Source organism: Crocodylus porosus, unplaced genomic scaffold, assembly GCF_001723895.1.
Source record: "Crocodylus porosus isolate Cpor-Errol unplaced genomic scaffold, CroPor_comp1, whole genome shotgun sequence".
In the NCBI taxonomy this organism is placed as follows: Eukaryota; Metazoa; Chordata; order Crocodylia; family Crocodylidae; genus Crocodylus; species Crocodylus porosus.
This window is the reverse complement of record NW_017728943.1, coordinates 110,451,362-110,467,899: the sequence shown is the minus strand read 5'-3', so window position 1 is coordinate 110,467,899 and position 16,538 is coordinate 110,451,362. Positions and strand designations below refer to the sequence as shown.

The window sequence follows — 16,538 nt, the reverse complement described above, 5'->3', positions numbered from 1 at the left end:
TAAGAAGTTTTTTATTTCTTTTCTTTTACTTCCATTTTCCTCGGCAGGTTCCTGGCCCCAGGGTTCCTCCCTGGGTCCTCGGGGTCTTCCCCCATCTCTCCCTGTGACAATATCATTTTGCTCATAGGCAAGCAAAGCAAAGTTTGAAAGGGGTTATAATTGATCTCCAGAAATACAACCAGGGGGTAAACACTAGGGAAGGAAAACAGCTATTTGACTTAAAGCACACTGCTGACACAAGAGCAAAAGGGCCATGAATAAGCTGACTCTGAAAATCAAAAGGTTCCTAACAATTCAGGAGTGACATTCTGGAACAGTCTTCCACTAAGAATATTAGGGCCAAAATGTATAATCAGCTTTATGACGCAGCTTGATCATTTCATGACAGGGGCTATAGGCAGCTATCTGTGCTACCAAGGGATTGCACTCCATGACCCAGGAGGTCCCCTCCAGTCCCATTTCTTATGATTCCATTATTTAACCATTATATAGAAATATGGCAGAAGGAGGGAAAGGCAGCAACGGACACACTTAGAATATATATTACTGCTTGGTTTGACATTCTTATTATGTATTATGGGAAAGAGTGTGATGTTCCACATTTATGTCCATGTCCTGCTTATGACATTTAAATTATAAACAAGCTGAAAAAGCCAGAAGGAGGGCACAAACTCAAAGGGAGAAATGGGAACTACTGATTTTTACCATCAGACAGATATCAAACTGCAGCAGTCACGCGTAATAAGTAACATATGATTTGATTTTCCCTGCAATTTCATGGGTTCTCTCTCTAAGAGGGCTCATTGGTTTTGATTGTTTTTTTTCAGGAAGATTTGAGAAAATTAGCCTTATCTGTCTCTTCTTGTTGTTACTGATGTTGTTGTTTTGCACAACATTTTAGGGGAAAAAGTGAACTGGCAAAAATGTTACTGATCTTAATTAAGTCAATGATATCCAAACCTTAACAAAAATAATTCACTTGAACCAAAGTAAAATATAATACCCCAAGCTATGATGTGGTATCGTGAGATTCAAATCAACAGTAAATTTAAACTTGTCTGTTCATTTTTAGTCAAATAGCCTGGACCAAGATAATGAGACAGAAAAGTTTCTCTCTTTCAGCTCAGCCTTTGTGTCTTTGTTTCCCCTCTCTCCCTACAGTACACAGCAAGAGTTTTTTCTCCACTGGGGTATATTAATTCATATCATCCAAGGCCATGCTTACCCTGTTTTCCTAATGTAAATCTTGTAAAGGGAAGAGCTAGAGATAAAGGGATGACTGCATGAAGCTAATCATTTAAATTATGACACTCCCCCTTGCCACTTGAGTGTTTCTCTATTTTTTCCACAGTGCAGAGGTTACAGATCTTTTGTGCTGCTGATTGCATCTACATGCCAGAACATGTACCTCAGCCAATACTTAAGATTACAGTAGGGATGGGGATGTTCTCCTTTTACTACAAACTTATTCTCTGTACTATACATAACATACAGCAGGGGTGGGCAAAATACTGCCTGCGGGCCAGATCCAGCCATCAAGCATTTTCATCCAGCCCATAGCATCCACCAACAAATTGTGACCCACCCAGCCCTTCCACCCATGAGGGTGGGAGCAGCGTGCCCACATGTACACATAGCCCCAAACATACCCTATTGACTTGCTTCTACCCTTGTGGGTGGAAGGGCCCAGCAGCCAACACACAGCTTTGAAACGGGGCTGCTGCAGCCCCAGGGGCCTGCTCCACTTCCGCAGTCTCCTGTTGGCTCTGGACAACAGGTAGGGAAGCTGCAGGGGTGGAGCTGCAGCTGGGCAGGAGCATGCAACATGGGGCTGGGACTGGCAGCAGTATGGAGCCTACACCCAGGGGGGTGGCAGCAGCGAAGAGCTTGGGTGAGCAGTATGCAAGTGTGAGGGAGGTTGGGGTGTGTGGGGACCCCTACACTCCCTCCATGGTGCACAGCTCCATCAGGCAGTGGCAACAGCAGCAGGTGGGGCACTCAGGGAGCACTCAAGGTGCAGGCAGGGCACAACACAGTGAGGAGAACAACCTCTGCCAGGCTGTCTGTATCACCAGGGCTCCCTGCCACTCACACACAGATCCTGAACTTACATAGCATGGGAGGGAAGCCCCACGTGCTTGAGCCACTGCCTTCCCCGATGGGGCTGCACAGTAGGGCTGGGTGAAACTTTGTTAGCCTACTAAATTCAGAGGAGATTTGGTCTGATTTGGCAGCCAAATCAATGAACTGAATCAGGAGACAAATTAAAAGGTCCAAATTGATTCAGAAGATTCAGCCTGATTTGGAGGTTTGGCCATAGACTAAACAGACAGCAGTCCTGGAGGATGCTGGACACACCTGCCTCCAGCTGGTAAGTCTGTTGTGGTGGACAGAGAGAGGAGGGAAGAGGTGTTGGGGGGGCAGATCAATGCCCCCACAACAAGGGAGGGATTGGGGCTGGAGCTGGGACAAGCTGCTCAGCTGGGGCAGGAAGGCATGGGACTTGGAGAGCAGGGGTGGGGGGCATTGGTTATGGGTGCAGCAGTGCTGGGAAAGGGGGCTATGCCCTGCTGTCACTTGCCCAGCTGGGGGGGGCACGATGCAGGCACAGCTCACTTCAGGTGGAAGGGGGCAAGTGGCAGCAGGGCACCCCTGCTCCCAGTGCTGCTGCACCCATATGCCACGCCCCCATCCTGTCCCAACTAGGCAAGTGGCAGCAGGGCATAGCCCCTGATCCCAGCACTGCTATGCCCACTTCCCACGCTTCCCCTGGCCCGGCTGGGCAAGTGGAGGCAGTGCCCACATCCCATGCCCTGGTTAGGCAAGTGGCAGCAGGGCATAGCCCCCCTAGTGCTGCCACACCCACTTCCTGCACCCCCCCCGTCTCTGGCTGGGCAAGCAGTGAGCTATGCCCTGCTGCCGCTTGCCCAGCTGGGGTGGGGGACCATGGGATGTGGGTGTGGAAGCACTGGGAGTGGGGGCTGTGACCTGCTGCCATTTACCTCCTTCAGCCCACAGCAACCCAAGCCTGCATTGTGCCCCCACGCCCCAGCTGGGCAAGTGGCAGCAAGGCATAGCCCCTGCTCCTAGCAGTGCCATGCCTGTATCCCATGCAGCTTGTCCCAGGCCATGCCCCAGCCTCAATCCCTTCCTTGCTGTGGGGGCATTGATCTTCCCCGCCATGCCCCTTCCCTCCCCCCCCGACCACCACAATAGACTTACCATCCGGAGGCAGCTGTGTCCAGTGTGGTGAGGACTGCTGTCTGTTTAGTCTAGGGCCGAATCTCGGAAACAGCGCTGAATCTTCAGATCCAATTCAGCTGAATCGAATCGAGTCCATGATTCGAATCAGCCGAATACAAAGCGAATACTTGCCACTTCACACAGGCCTACTGCATAGCACAGGAGAGAAGCCTCAGGTGATGAAGCCAGCTGCCTTCCCCCCCCCCAGTGAAGATGCCTGGACTTCCCTCTACTGCAGCACAGCCATGGCAGGGAAGGCAGCCAGCTCCAACACATGGGCTTTCCTCCTGTGCTGTGCAAGTGCAGACAGCACCAGCGATACAGACAGCCCAGCGGAGTTCCTTGCTGTGATGTGCAGTGCTGGCCTGAGCTGTGCCCTGCCAGATGCTTACATCCTAAGCACCCTGCCTGCTGCTACACCATGGGGGGGAGTGTGGAGGGTCCCCACACACTCCCAACCAGTCTCACACATACACCCCCTGCCCCCACACACCCCACATATACACAATCCCCCAACATAACCCATGCCCTGACACACAAACAGCCACACCCCCTCAACCCCCACACACATACCCACATCCTACCACGCATCCCCCACACACTCCACCATACACACACTGACAACACGACCCCGCACAATATACAATACTAAGAATTTATTTTTGAGTTATCATGCAGTCACCTCTATATACACTACACAAGTACAAATCATGACCAAAAAAAGATGTAATAAAATTAAAATACATTATAATAGGTGTTTGATTAAAAGGAGTATTTGTGGGGGGGAAGGGGAGGGAATTCTGGTGGCAAAAGTCAGGGGTTAGGGGTGGAACTTCAGGTCCCAAGATGGCAACAAGGGGCCAGGGGAACTGTCAAGGGGCAGGACTACCCATGAGGCCCTCAACAACTCTCCAAAACTTGTTAAGTGGCCCTCCACCCAAAATAATTGCCGTCCTTGCCATACAGGAACAGAGGGCTTATGAAACTAGTCACTTGCAACATGGTTTCAGCAAGTTCCCTAATACTCGATCAACTTTTGATTCCATAAAATAGTTCGTCTCAACTTTTTATATACTTCTCAAAAGAGAGAAGTATGCTTCACTTTAAAATTATCTTTATAAGGAGCCAAGATTTATAATTGAAGGAGTAATAGACCAGGTTAATATCTACTTTCAATCCAAAGAAAAATGGAAAAAATATTACATGCCTATAGCTGAAATCTCAGAAAACTTTACAGCAAAGTACATTCAATTCAAAAGTGTAGACCAAAATGGTCTCAAAGGGCTGAAACATCCACTGAGGCCACAATGACCAGGAAAGTGTTCCTTGACCTGCTTCACACATATCCAAAACTTAGGAAATGCACTAACAAACCACTAGCAAGAAAATGGCAAATTAAATGTATAATGGCTCAATTAAAGGAGGGGCTAAAACCACAAGTCAAATCTGATTAGAAAACAACATCTAGTAAAAGAGCTGATGCAAGTCTCAAAACACTAGAGAGTTGGTTTGCTTAGCTGTTTGGTGATTCAGACAATATATTTAATATTTTAGGAATAGACACAGGAAAGGAAATTTCCCTTTGTGAACTATATCATTACTAATAGGTATTCTTAAAAGTACATTTTTTATGTCAAAGTAAGTTTTTAGAATGTTTCATAGTATTGCTAAGAGCCTCGCTGTATTTTAGTCAGGTAGCTCCTGGAGCTCTTAACCATTGAATTGTCCACCCATTAACACCTGAAACTAGTTTAAGCACACTTTAAGCATCTTAAAATTATGCTGCTCCAAGACAGGTTTATCTCTGAGCTGTGTGATCCATTAATGTGTGACCACTCCCCACTGATGAGCCACCCAATTTGCAGGATACAGTGTCCCCTCCAACAGCATACGGTACTTTGTGGACAAACTCTACTGCCCAGAGAACAGTTCTGGCACAAAGCTAAATCCCAGTACTGCCCTGGTGGTGTGACCTTCCCACTTTCATGGGTGCAACCCCATGCAAACAGCCTGCAGAGCTGGCCAGCTAGCCAGGTCACAGGGCACAGGCAGGTCCAGAAGCAGGATCTAGGTGTGTGTGTGTTGGGAGTGTGGGGCGGGGTGGAACAAGGTAGGAGGATGGACCGGTTCCACATAAACTGGGGCTTTCTTCCCCTGGCAGGGGCAGTAGCTCCTCCAAAACTGCCTTTCTTTACTGCTGCCATCACCCAGACACCCTTAGAAGCATGACCATTATCTTGTATATCCCAATCCCAAATCCCAATTTATTAATATGTGAGACCTTCTTAAAATTTACTTCCTCTTTATTTCTTTTTACATTCGTTTTTAAAAACTTTTTATTTTATCATTCAGTGTCTGACTTCCTTCATTTCACCACCCTTCCTCCACCCCCATTTCCTTTTCACCTCCTATTTCATTACCCACCCCCATCCCATTAACTCTCCACCTCCCAGCTTCATGTTCCCTCACCCTTCACACCCAATATCTCTCTCTCACCCCCACCAAGAGCAGAAATTGAAGCCTCTCCTGGCTCACCAGCTCTCTAGTGGCAACTTACAGATGGAGCACCTAGTCAGGCCCCTGTTCCCCAGCCCTGTAGTGGCAAGTCACAACTGTGCAGGTGGGGGACAGATAGAAAAGGTTTTAGTGTGTGACTGCTTCAAACTTGGTGTTAGTGCTAACTCAATCAACACTTGAGCACCTCAAAGTGTAACGTGTAACCAGGACTTAAGGGTGCCAATACATAAATGGCGAGGCTGCTCTGATGCACTCTAATTACAGATCCAGCAGCCTCCTTCACTCATGTATCATTGTCTCCACACTTAAAAATGGTGGCAGGGGGTGCTTTACCTAAAGCTTATTGAACAAGCTTTACTTAAAACGTCCCTACCACCATTTTTAAGTGCATGGGCACTGATGCACAAGACACTCTGAGCACTGGCTCTCAGAGCCACTCTAATTAAAGCACCCCCTCCCCACAACCAGAGCATGTGTATAAATGCCTAAAGAGTGCCAACACAAAAAAAAAGGTCTAACACTGAATACTGCATTTCCTAAAAGGCTCAGTTTTCATTTCTAAACTGAATAATTACACTGCATATACCTGTACATTTTCAGAAAACTCACTCTATGATCAAAGATTAAGCACTATGATTTGGGGAGGATACTCTGTACTTTGCATGAGCAGCAAAGGATCCCAACTTTTAGGGTATAAGTGATTGGAAACTGACTAAATTTGTTGTACCACAGAAGTTCAATGCACATAAACTACTTTCAAAATGGTTAAAATAGGTTTAAGATAAACCTGTATGGATATAGTATTAGACTTAACTGAGTTAGGTTAAATCAGTTTATTCAACTTCTTTCCCAGATCCCCTCCAGATCTGAGTTACCTCAAAGTTGCCCAGCATCCCAGGGTGCTTTGCAGGGTGGGTGGGCTAGCCTTTATCCAAGCTTTCTGCTCCAGCTGAGCAGGGAGATGTGCTCTAGTGCCCCCTGGGCCACTGCAGGCATGTGGCTGCATTTTCAGAATCTTGTCTTACCAATCTCATCTCCTCCTACAACCAGGTAACCCAGCAGCTGCAGCTGGAGTACTGTGTCCAGTTCTGGGTGCCATGCTTCAACAAGGATGTGATACTTCCCCTCTATGCGGCATTGGTAAGGCTGCAGCTGGAGTACTGCATCCAGTTTTGGGTGCTGCACTTCAAGAGGGATGTGGATAACTTTGATAGGGTCCAGAGGAAGGCCACTCATATGGTTAGGGGCATGAAGGTAAGGTCCTATGAGGAGAGACTGAGCGACCTGGATCTCTTCAGCCTCCGCAAGAGGAGGCTGAGAGGTGATCTAGTGGCCGTCTACAAATTTATTGGGGGACAGCAAGCAATAGGAGATACTCTGTTTACCAAGGCATTCCTTGGAATAACTAGAAACAATGGCCACAAACTGACAGAGAGCAGAGTTAGATTTGACATTAGGAAGAACTTCTTTATGGTAAGGGTTACCAGAATCTGGAATGGGCTTCCAAGGGAGGTGGTGCTCCCCCCTACCTTGGAGGTCTTTAAGAGAAGACTGGACAAGCAGCTGGCTTGGGTTGTCTGACCTCAGCACTCTTTCCTGCCCAGGGCAGGGGGTCAGACTTCATGATCTACTGAGGTCCCTTCCAACCCTAAAAATCTATGAAATCTAGAAAAAGCTTGAGAGAGTTGTAAGGCAAGCCATATGAGGACAGGCTGAGGGACTTGGGCCTTTTCACCTTAAAAAAGAGAAGGCTGAGAGGGGACTTGGTAGTAGCTTACCACTATATCAGGGGAATACATTAAGGGTTCAGTGAACAACTGTTCACCAGGGCACCCTTGGGGAAAACCAGGAGTAATGGTCACAAACTCCTGGAAGACCGTCTTCAGATTTCATCATTGGTTGGTTGGTTGGTAGGGTTGGAAGGGACCTGAGCAGATCATCAAGTCTGAACCCCTGCCATGGCAAGAAAGAGTACTGGGGTCAATTGACCCTGGCAAGGTGTTCATCTACCCTCCTCTTAAAGACCCACAGGGCAGGAGCCAGCACCACTTCTCTTGGAAGTTGGTTCCAGATCCTCGCCCCCCTAACTGTGAAGTAGCACCTCCTGATATCTAGCCTGAATCTACCCTCTGCCAGTTTCTGACCTTTATTTCTAGGCACTTCTGGTAGCACTCAGGGGAACAGGGACTCCCCCAATGCCTGCTGGTCTCCCCTGACTAGTTTGTAAATGGCCCCCTCATCCTTCTCTTGTGAAGGCTGAATAGGTTCAGATCCCTTTGCCTCTCATTGTAGAGCCTGCCCTGCTGCCCCCTGATCATACAGGTGGCCCTCCTCTGGACCCTCTCCATGTTTTCAACATCCCTCCTGAAGTGCGGTACCCAGAACTGGACATAGTACTCCAACTGTGGCCTGCCCAGTGTCGCAGAGCACTTAGGTGCCCTGCTTCTAAAAAGAGTGGAAACTGCTAGGGAAAGAGCCCTAGCAGTGAGCGGGGAGCCCCAGCTGCTGGTTACCAGGACAACCCGAGGGAGCTAGTGGCCCACACCTGCCAGAGGTCAGCTGACCGGAAGAGGGCAGGGCCTGGTCCACATATAAACCCCAGGGCTGAGACTAGGAGTTTAATTCCCTGCCAGCAGCCAAGGGGGAAGGAGCAACCAAAGGCGGGAGGCTTGACTGCAGGTACAGCCTCTGGTATGGGTGAGGGCTGGAGCACCCTGGGAGTGGCTTTGATGATGTTATAGCCAGGCAGCTTGAATTTATGTTATAGCCCAGGGGCTTGTGTTTTGTTTGCTGTTTAAGACCGGTGGTTTGGGTAAAGCTATTAGGGGTTGGAGGAGGCCTCATAGGGGACCCATGGCAGCATGGGGACCCCGGTGCCAGAGAGGGTGCAGCGTTGGCGGTGCACCGACCCCAGTGCCATAGGGGGTGCAGCATTGAGGGTGCACCTACCCTGAGCGCCAGTGAGGTGCAGTGCCAGACAGGGCTGCGGAGAGCTCAGGGAGGACAAGGGGGCCAAATTATAACAAGGCCCAGACTGAACAATGTCTATTCCAGCTGCAAGGCTTGGGGCATGGTAAAGGGGTGGTTGGAGCCATGCATAGCCCATAAGGCTAGGGTGCCCCAAAACACCCATTACAGAACGGGACTCACGAGGGGTCTGCAGGGTCAGATATTACAGAAAACTGTGTCCAAGAGGATGTGAAGGCAGCCTCCCATATATTATATATTTTATCATCAAAGACGTGGTGGGTGAGAATCAAGGGTGCCCTCTGGGCCAACTCAACACAGGAAGGGGGCCTTGGGGAGATCACAGCCATCCTACAGGACCCCACCCCATGACAGGGAGGATCACCTCCTTGGACCTGCTTGAGATGCATCTGTGGATGCATGACAAGGTGCAGCTGGCCTTCCTGACCGTGTCCCCACACTGTCGGCCCATGTTCTTTTTGGCATCAATAATGATTCCAAACTCCTTTTCTGCCTCTGCACTGACGAAAAGGGAGTTCCCCAGCCTATAGGTATGCTGCTGGTTCTTCCCCCCCAGGTGCAGTACCTTGCACTTGTCATTATGGAAACTTCCTAGGTTTAACAATAACAATAGGGAAAAACTTCTTCACAGTTAGGGTGTCCAGACTGTGGAACAAACTCCCTCCAGAGGTGGTACAGTCACCTACCCTGAAAATCTTTAAGAGGAGAGTGGACTGTCACTTTGCTGGGGTCAGCTGACCCCCAGTTGTCTTTCCTGCCTAGTGCAAGGGGGTGGACCTGATGATCTTGCAGGGTCCCTTTCAGCCCCTTACAATTTATGACTGTCTGTACTTACCCCAGCTATGAAATCACTACACAGATACCTCCTTAACAAAATAATTTACATTTAGGAAACCCAATGGTGGGCATCCCCAGAATTTTTCCATTCTAATCCCAGTTTGTTTGGGATTACAAAAAGCAAACTGGGATAAGAGAGGAATAATAACATTCTACAGGCAGAGGGAACTTTGGATTGCCTCAAGCATGAATTATGGTCAGTAATTAAAAACAAATCTAAAACCCAAAATCAAAATCTAGATTATTGAAGAAAAGGGAAAGAAAGTATTAGGTCTTTTTCACGGATGGAAAAAATAAACCTTGCAGTTTAAGTCAGTGGTAGAATGGGGAATTGAAACAAGGTCCCTAGATCTGTTCCACACTCTTCCTTCCTTACATCTAGACAGTGCTGTCATGCTACAACAAACATATACCAGGAGTACTGCAGTTATTAACATGCCCAAACATTACAGTAAACATTAAATAATGTTAACATTTTCTGTTAGTCAACTCTAGAAAACAAAGCAATTCCTTTTAATTTTCAGTGCAAAGCTCATTATATCACATGGAAATGTGTCTGCAGTGAAAGACTAATTACTTCAGAAGTATCCTCAAAAGGACTCATGTTCAGGTAGACTGTCACCTCTCCGATTTTGGTTTGAAAGCTCTCTCTGCGGTGGACTTTTCTCATTTGGAATTCCAACTAGGAAGTTATGGATTATTATTTCAATCTTTCATCAGCTGCCAACCTTGGAACTGTGTTGTGATTGTTTGATTAGGTGTAATAAACTATTATCTTATTCTCAAGACTGTGTAACACAGAGAGATGCAACCTAGATGACTAACATGATGCATTATTGAACAACCAAAATTAAAAAGGGAATACAATTAGGGATGCCATCCATCTGGATGATAAATGTTCTCTGGTTTCCTGTTTTTAAATCATGAATCTAGTTTTCTGTCTCAGTGGCTGAGCTTGTATTTCCTCCTCAAAAGAATTTTACATGCTGTATTTTCAGCATGCTGTATGGCAGCATCTTCCACTGTGATAAACTGTGATATTTGAAGTCTGTCCTTGACCCCTTTCCTGCCTCTGATTTAAGAAGCAGTTAATGCACACAGGAAAAGGACAGCAAGCTTTAGAGGTAACCATGATCACAGATACTGGCAATCCAGAAGAAACTCAGTCTGAAAAAAATCATCTGGAGGAATGCTTCCTCACCCATTGTGACAGTGAAAACTAACAGAAGGAAGCAAAAAGATGAATTCCTTTAGTTAGGAGCAATTCTGTTTTCAAAAAGAGCTGTTGCAGTTGCAAGCAATATCAGGAGGCATCCTAGGAGGTACTCTTCAAGATGAAGCTTGCCATGGCCAATATTCACCTCTTTATCCATGGCTTCTAGTTCCCCTTATCAGTTAACCTAAAAATACTACACCATATCTGCTCCTCATAATCACACCATAGTGAGCCCTTTCTGTTCAACCTTGAATACTTTTACTGCTCAAAGAGTGGAATATGAAATATAACTGAGCAAACCCAACAAGCTGCACTATAGTACCCTTTACATTTTATTTGTTGTATTCATGGCATACTCATGATATCCAGGTATTGACGAAAGCATGGTAATGTGCTGAGTCTTTGGAGAGTCAATAATATATTTCTTTATAATGAACAGATCCAGCCTTGACATTAAATGTTAAAGATCTAGTACAGTGTCTCACATAATCTTACTCCATATAAATTCAGGTAGGTCTGCTTTATGAACTTTTTCCTGTAGTCTGAAAAGCTGGTTGTCAGATAATAAGCAAATGGAAATGATAATGAAGTACTGAACTGTAGAAAAGTACTACATGGAACTGTATTAGTTTGGGAAGACCTTTCCCTTTAAAGTAGGCTGAAGTGCTGTAAAACACATGTGCTTACAAATATTAAATTGGAAGAAATGCTAGCACCAGTGAAAACAGAAAAGTAACATAGAAAAACCCCAGAAAGCAATACATTGCAAGTTAATTTTGAGGAAAAGTAAACAGAATATTTCTAGGAGAAAATATGAAGCATGCCCATTTAGTGACGAGGCAGAGCTTGCAAATCAGTAATGCTCAAAATGATTCTGAGGTGGCAGAGGACAAGTTAGAGATTACTATGTAATGACCATGAAAAAGGTCACTGCAGCTTTCCGCTGCATACACAAGAGATTTCATCACAAAAGAAGAAGAAAAAAAATCCATTTCTATATTGTTTTTGCATGATTGCACCTTCATTTAATTCTGGGCATCTTGTTCCCAGACTGGTATTGACAAATATGCACAGCATGGCTAATAAAAGTCTACAGAATTTAAAGATGCAAACTCTAAGGAAGAAGAGAAATGATTAAGCATACTGACAAGGAATAGAACTACTAGTGATCTGATAAAGTTCAGCAAGGAAATTCAGGCCAACTCCTGGGAAACTTTCTCTGACTAGTCAGTTATTTATAGGTTTTACACTCGTTATCATAAAATCTGAGCAGTTCACAAACATTAATAATATTAACCTCAAAATTCTTCAGTGTAATAAAGCCATACTATTATTCCCATCTCACTTTAAGACAACCTAGAAACTGAGGGTCAAATTCAGAAAAGTACTGAAGCGCAATCCTTCTTTCATCACCTGAGTACTTCTAATGATTTAACTCACATAAGAATCCTTCCGAATCAGGGCAAGAGAAATTAAATGTCCAATGTCATAAAGAAAATCGCAGGCTGGAGTCAATAATTCAACCAACATCTCCCCAGTACCAGACCAGTGCCTTTGTCACAAGAGTTGACCTTTCCTATTAGACTCTTCTCCCAAGGGAAGCTATAGAAGCCACACAAGCATTTAAATGTAGCAAGGAAAAAAGAAAACATTAGCAAATACACAAAACTGTATATTCCATCATTCTCAGGGAAATGGAATAGGTGATCTAATAGATCCATTTCATCCCTAGGGTATATTATGATTCTGCATTTCTTTGAAAACTATCAGAGCGAATGCTAGCAAGCTTTCCACACCATGTCTGTAACTGTGTCCATAAAACATGAAATAGGTCAGGCAGGCAACACCAACTATATGACCCTACATTCACTCCTCTACATATGCAAGTGCCTTTAGATATCACCTTTACCCTTGTCTACTGTATATTTTTCAATTCAGTTAGTAAGGTAAAAGGATTAAATCCAAACTTTCCTAAGTTATTACTCTGTGTTAAAATTATTAAAAAATTCAAGTTAATTAAAAACCCCAAACAATTGTATGTTTGAAACTGTTAAAATTCAACCACCATCTGTTAGCCTCTAAGCCAGCTTTCATTAAGGCCATCACCTCTTCATGAGTCACTACAGGGAGCTATCATTAACATTAGCTATGATTAATGAGGATGTTGCCAATTGCAATTATTCCACTCTAAAGCTTAGCAAATTCTGGCAGTATCACATAGCCTAACTACCATCTCCATCCTCTCAGTCACCTCATTAAAAAAAATAAAATCACTTTCTATTTAGTATAGACTATACTGCAAAAACCCAGCATTTGGGGGGAAGGTCTGTATTACTTGGTGAAAAAATATGGTTTCTTGTAGAAAGTTTTAGGAAGGGACTATGATACCAAATTCACAAAGTAAGAGATCCAAGGAAACAATGCAATTTCGGAAACAGGAGTGCTTGAGGGAAAGGAGCTATTTTATTCAACATAGCTAGAAGCTTAAATATAAAGTGCTCTTGGTACAAGTGATGCACAAAGTTCTAATATTTACTTTTTCTAAATGTATTACCTTATTTTTTAATCCTTGTACACACACACAAAAAAAAGATTACTTGAATTTCCAACACAGTGCTAAATAACAGTGTATTCCCACAGTGGACCAAATTCCAACTACTGTACTCCATTAACTTAAAAGAAAATAAGGTTTTCAAAATCTTCCTCACCTCTACCTTCCTACTGAGTACACTTGATTCATTTGTTCACTAAACATGCAGTGTGGAGACCAGGGAAGGATATAATAGTCTTAATCAATATACAGCACACTACTTACAGCAATTCGGCCAAAATTAATTGCATATTAAAATGCATTTGCCAGATGCTGCTTAAGGCAGTAATATTTTCATAAGTGGTTGTACATTGACATCTGAGAGAATAAATCTATGCTAGAAACAGAAAAAATAGGTATCAAAATATTGGTTAAAAAAATCAGATTTTCTCTAGAATTGTGAAGAGCCAAATAATGTGAATCTTTGTGTTTGGATGCTCTGATGATGTGGTCCTCTACCTTATCTCACTTTCCTTTCCTTTGCTTACAAGCCCTCTCCACTGACCAGTGGAAAAGTGAAACAAAAAGTTCTAGATAAATAAATAAAACAGTTAATCTCCTTTTCTCAAGAGTATTCCCAGTGGAAGTATTAGTCTTGATCTCATTGAGGTACCTTGATCACGGTGGCACGTCCAAGTGAGATGTCTTTCTATATTGTGATCCACCCAGAATATGTCGTCCAATGTAATATGAAGCTGCAGTAAGTCAAGCATTCTTAATCATATACATACATCATATATAATCACTATATACTCTAGTAATAAGGTATGCCTCCCGTATTTTTAACTGAGGGACAGAAAACTTAGGTGGATTCGACACTTCAGCCATACACTTACACTTGGACCATACTAAATCTGTGGCACGCTCAGTACTGTGAAAGTTAGAAAGTACTGTGAGCAGTTGCATATTAAGGGTTAATAATATTTCTTGTCCTGCACAGTACTTTTGCTTAATTTCGAAGCACTGTTCCATTTTGTTTCATCAAAACTGTTTCACTGTTTTGACGTTTCACCCATAGGCTATAATGCAGAATCATGAAAATGCCTAAACCTTTGTCATTTCTTGCCTGATTCAGATGAAAATTGCAGGGATGGTGGCCCCTTCTGAGGGCATGAAGCCTGCCAAGGTTCAAGGAGATAGGTGCAGAGGTTTCTGGGAAACTGCACCTCAAACCTTTCAAAGCAAAACTCCTGATACTTGCTGGCAGCAGCAGCCTCCCGTCATCCGGCGCATAGATTTCATAGATTTTCATAGATTTCATAGACATTAGGGCTGGAAGGGACCTTGGAAGATCATCGAGTCCAGCCCCCTGCCCAAAGGGCAGGAAGTCAGCTGGGGTCACAGGATCCCAGCAAGATAAGCATCCAATTTGCTCTTGAAGGTGTTCAACGTAGGTGCTTGAACCACCTCTGATGGCAGACTCTTCCAGACCTTGGGAGCTCGGACAGTAAAGAAATTCTTCCTGATGTCCAGCCTGAAACAGTATCACAGTCGTTTATGACCGCTCGTTCGATCCAAAGGCCTGCACCCCCAGGAGGGCTGCGGGGCTGTGCTGGACTCCTCCTGGTAGTGTGAGCCCCTGGATGTGTGCTGGATGACAGGAGGTTCCCACTGCTGCCTGGGACTGGTGCTGGGTGCAACCTGTGCCCACCTCGGGGAAGATGAATGCTGCTGCCTGTCCCAGGTGGCAGAAGCAGCCTCTTGGGGATGCAAGCCTCTGGATCTGCGTGCTGGAGGACAGGAGGCTGCCTCTGCTGCCCAGGACCAATGACAGCATCAATCTTCCTTAGCACTGTGGCGTAGCCTCCTGTCATCTGGCACGCAGATCCAGGGGCTCACACCCCCAGGAGGAGTCTGGCACAGCCCAGAAGCCCTCCTGGGGGGTGTGAGCCCCTGGATCTGCGCACCAGATGAGAGAAGACTGCCTCTGTCACCTGGGATGGTTGCTGGGTGCAGCCCATGCCCAACGCCAGGGAAGACTGCTGCTGCCACTGGTACCAGGCAGCAACGGCAGCCTCCTCTCATCCAGCATGCAGATATGGGGGCTCACACCCCCTGGAGGAGTCCAGCAGCCCTCCTTGGGGGTGTGAGCCCCCATATCTGCATGCCAGATGACAGGAGGCTGCCGCTGCCACGTGGAACTGGCACTGAAGCCAAGTAACCTCGGCTTCGAAACTCAAAATGTTTCAAAACTGAGTGCCCTCATTTTGAAGCCTCTTGTTTTGTTTCAATTTCTCTGTTTTGAGCTTGAAACACATAGAAACAGCTTTGAAACAAAACACCCGGCAAAATTTCACACAGCCCTACTGCACAGCTCTGACTTGCCACTAGAAGGAAGTGCAGCAGATACAGTGTATCTGCACTTCAGCAAGGCTTTGGACAAGGTCCCACATGACCTTCTCATAAACAAAGTGGAATAATGTGAGCTGGACAAAATTACCATAAGTGGTTCAAGTGGCTCAACAGGCATAGCAAAGGGCTTTTATTAACAGTTCCATGTCAGAATGGCAGGAGGTTTTGAGTGGAGTCCCACAGGGATCTGTCCTGGACCAGGTGCTGTTCAACCTGTTTATTAATCATTTGGACACTGGCATAGAAAGCTTGTTGAGCTAATCTGCAGATGAGATGAAACTGGGAAGGATTGTGAACATGCTGGAAGATGCAAGCACAGTTCAAAAAGATCTCAACAGGTTGGAAAACTGGGCTGAAGCTAACAGGATGAAGTTCAATGCTGACAAATGCAAGATGCTACTTCTTAGGAAGAAAAATTAAAAATACAAATGCAAAATGAATGCCACTTTACTGGACGGCAGCACTATACAGAAGGAGTCCTGGTAGATCACAGGCTTAATATGAATCTGCAGTGTGAAGCAGCTGCTCAAAAGATGACTGTGGTTTGGGGATGTATCAGCGGAAGCATTAGGTGTGTACACACATATTAACTTTCTGGCAGTTAAGCTGGCTTAACTTTTTAAAGTCAACTTAACTGTCAGAGTGTACACATATATGCAGAGCAGAGTCAACTTAAATGCAGCACAAGATAATACACTTCTAAGGTGTATTATTTTGAGTCGCATTAGTTAAGTCACCTTCCCTCACAAGATGGTTGCCATGATGTCAAGGAGCTATACATGTATGCACTCTGAC

The 16,538-nt window shown here is 45.2% G+C and overlaps 1 protein-coding gene across 1 annotated transcript in view; it reads right to left on the bottom strand.

Annotated features, from left to right (window-relative positions):
* Positions 1–16,538, bottom strand: part of PARK2 (parkin RBR E3 ubiquitin protein ligase) — a 1,395,896-nt gene that overhangs the window by 781,719 nt on the left and 597,639 nt on the right. The window lies entirely within an intron of this gene.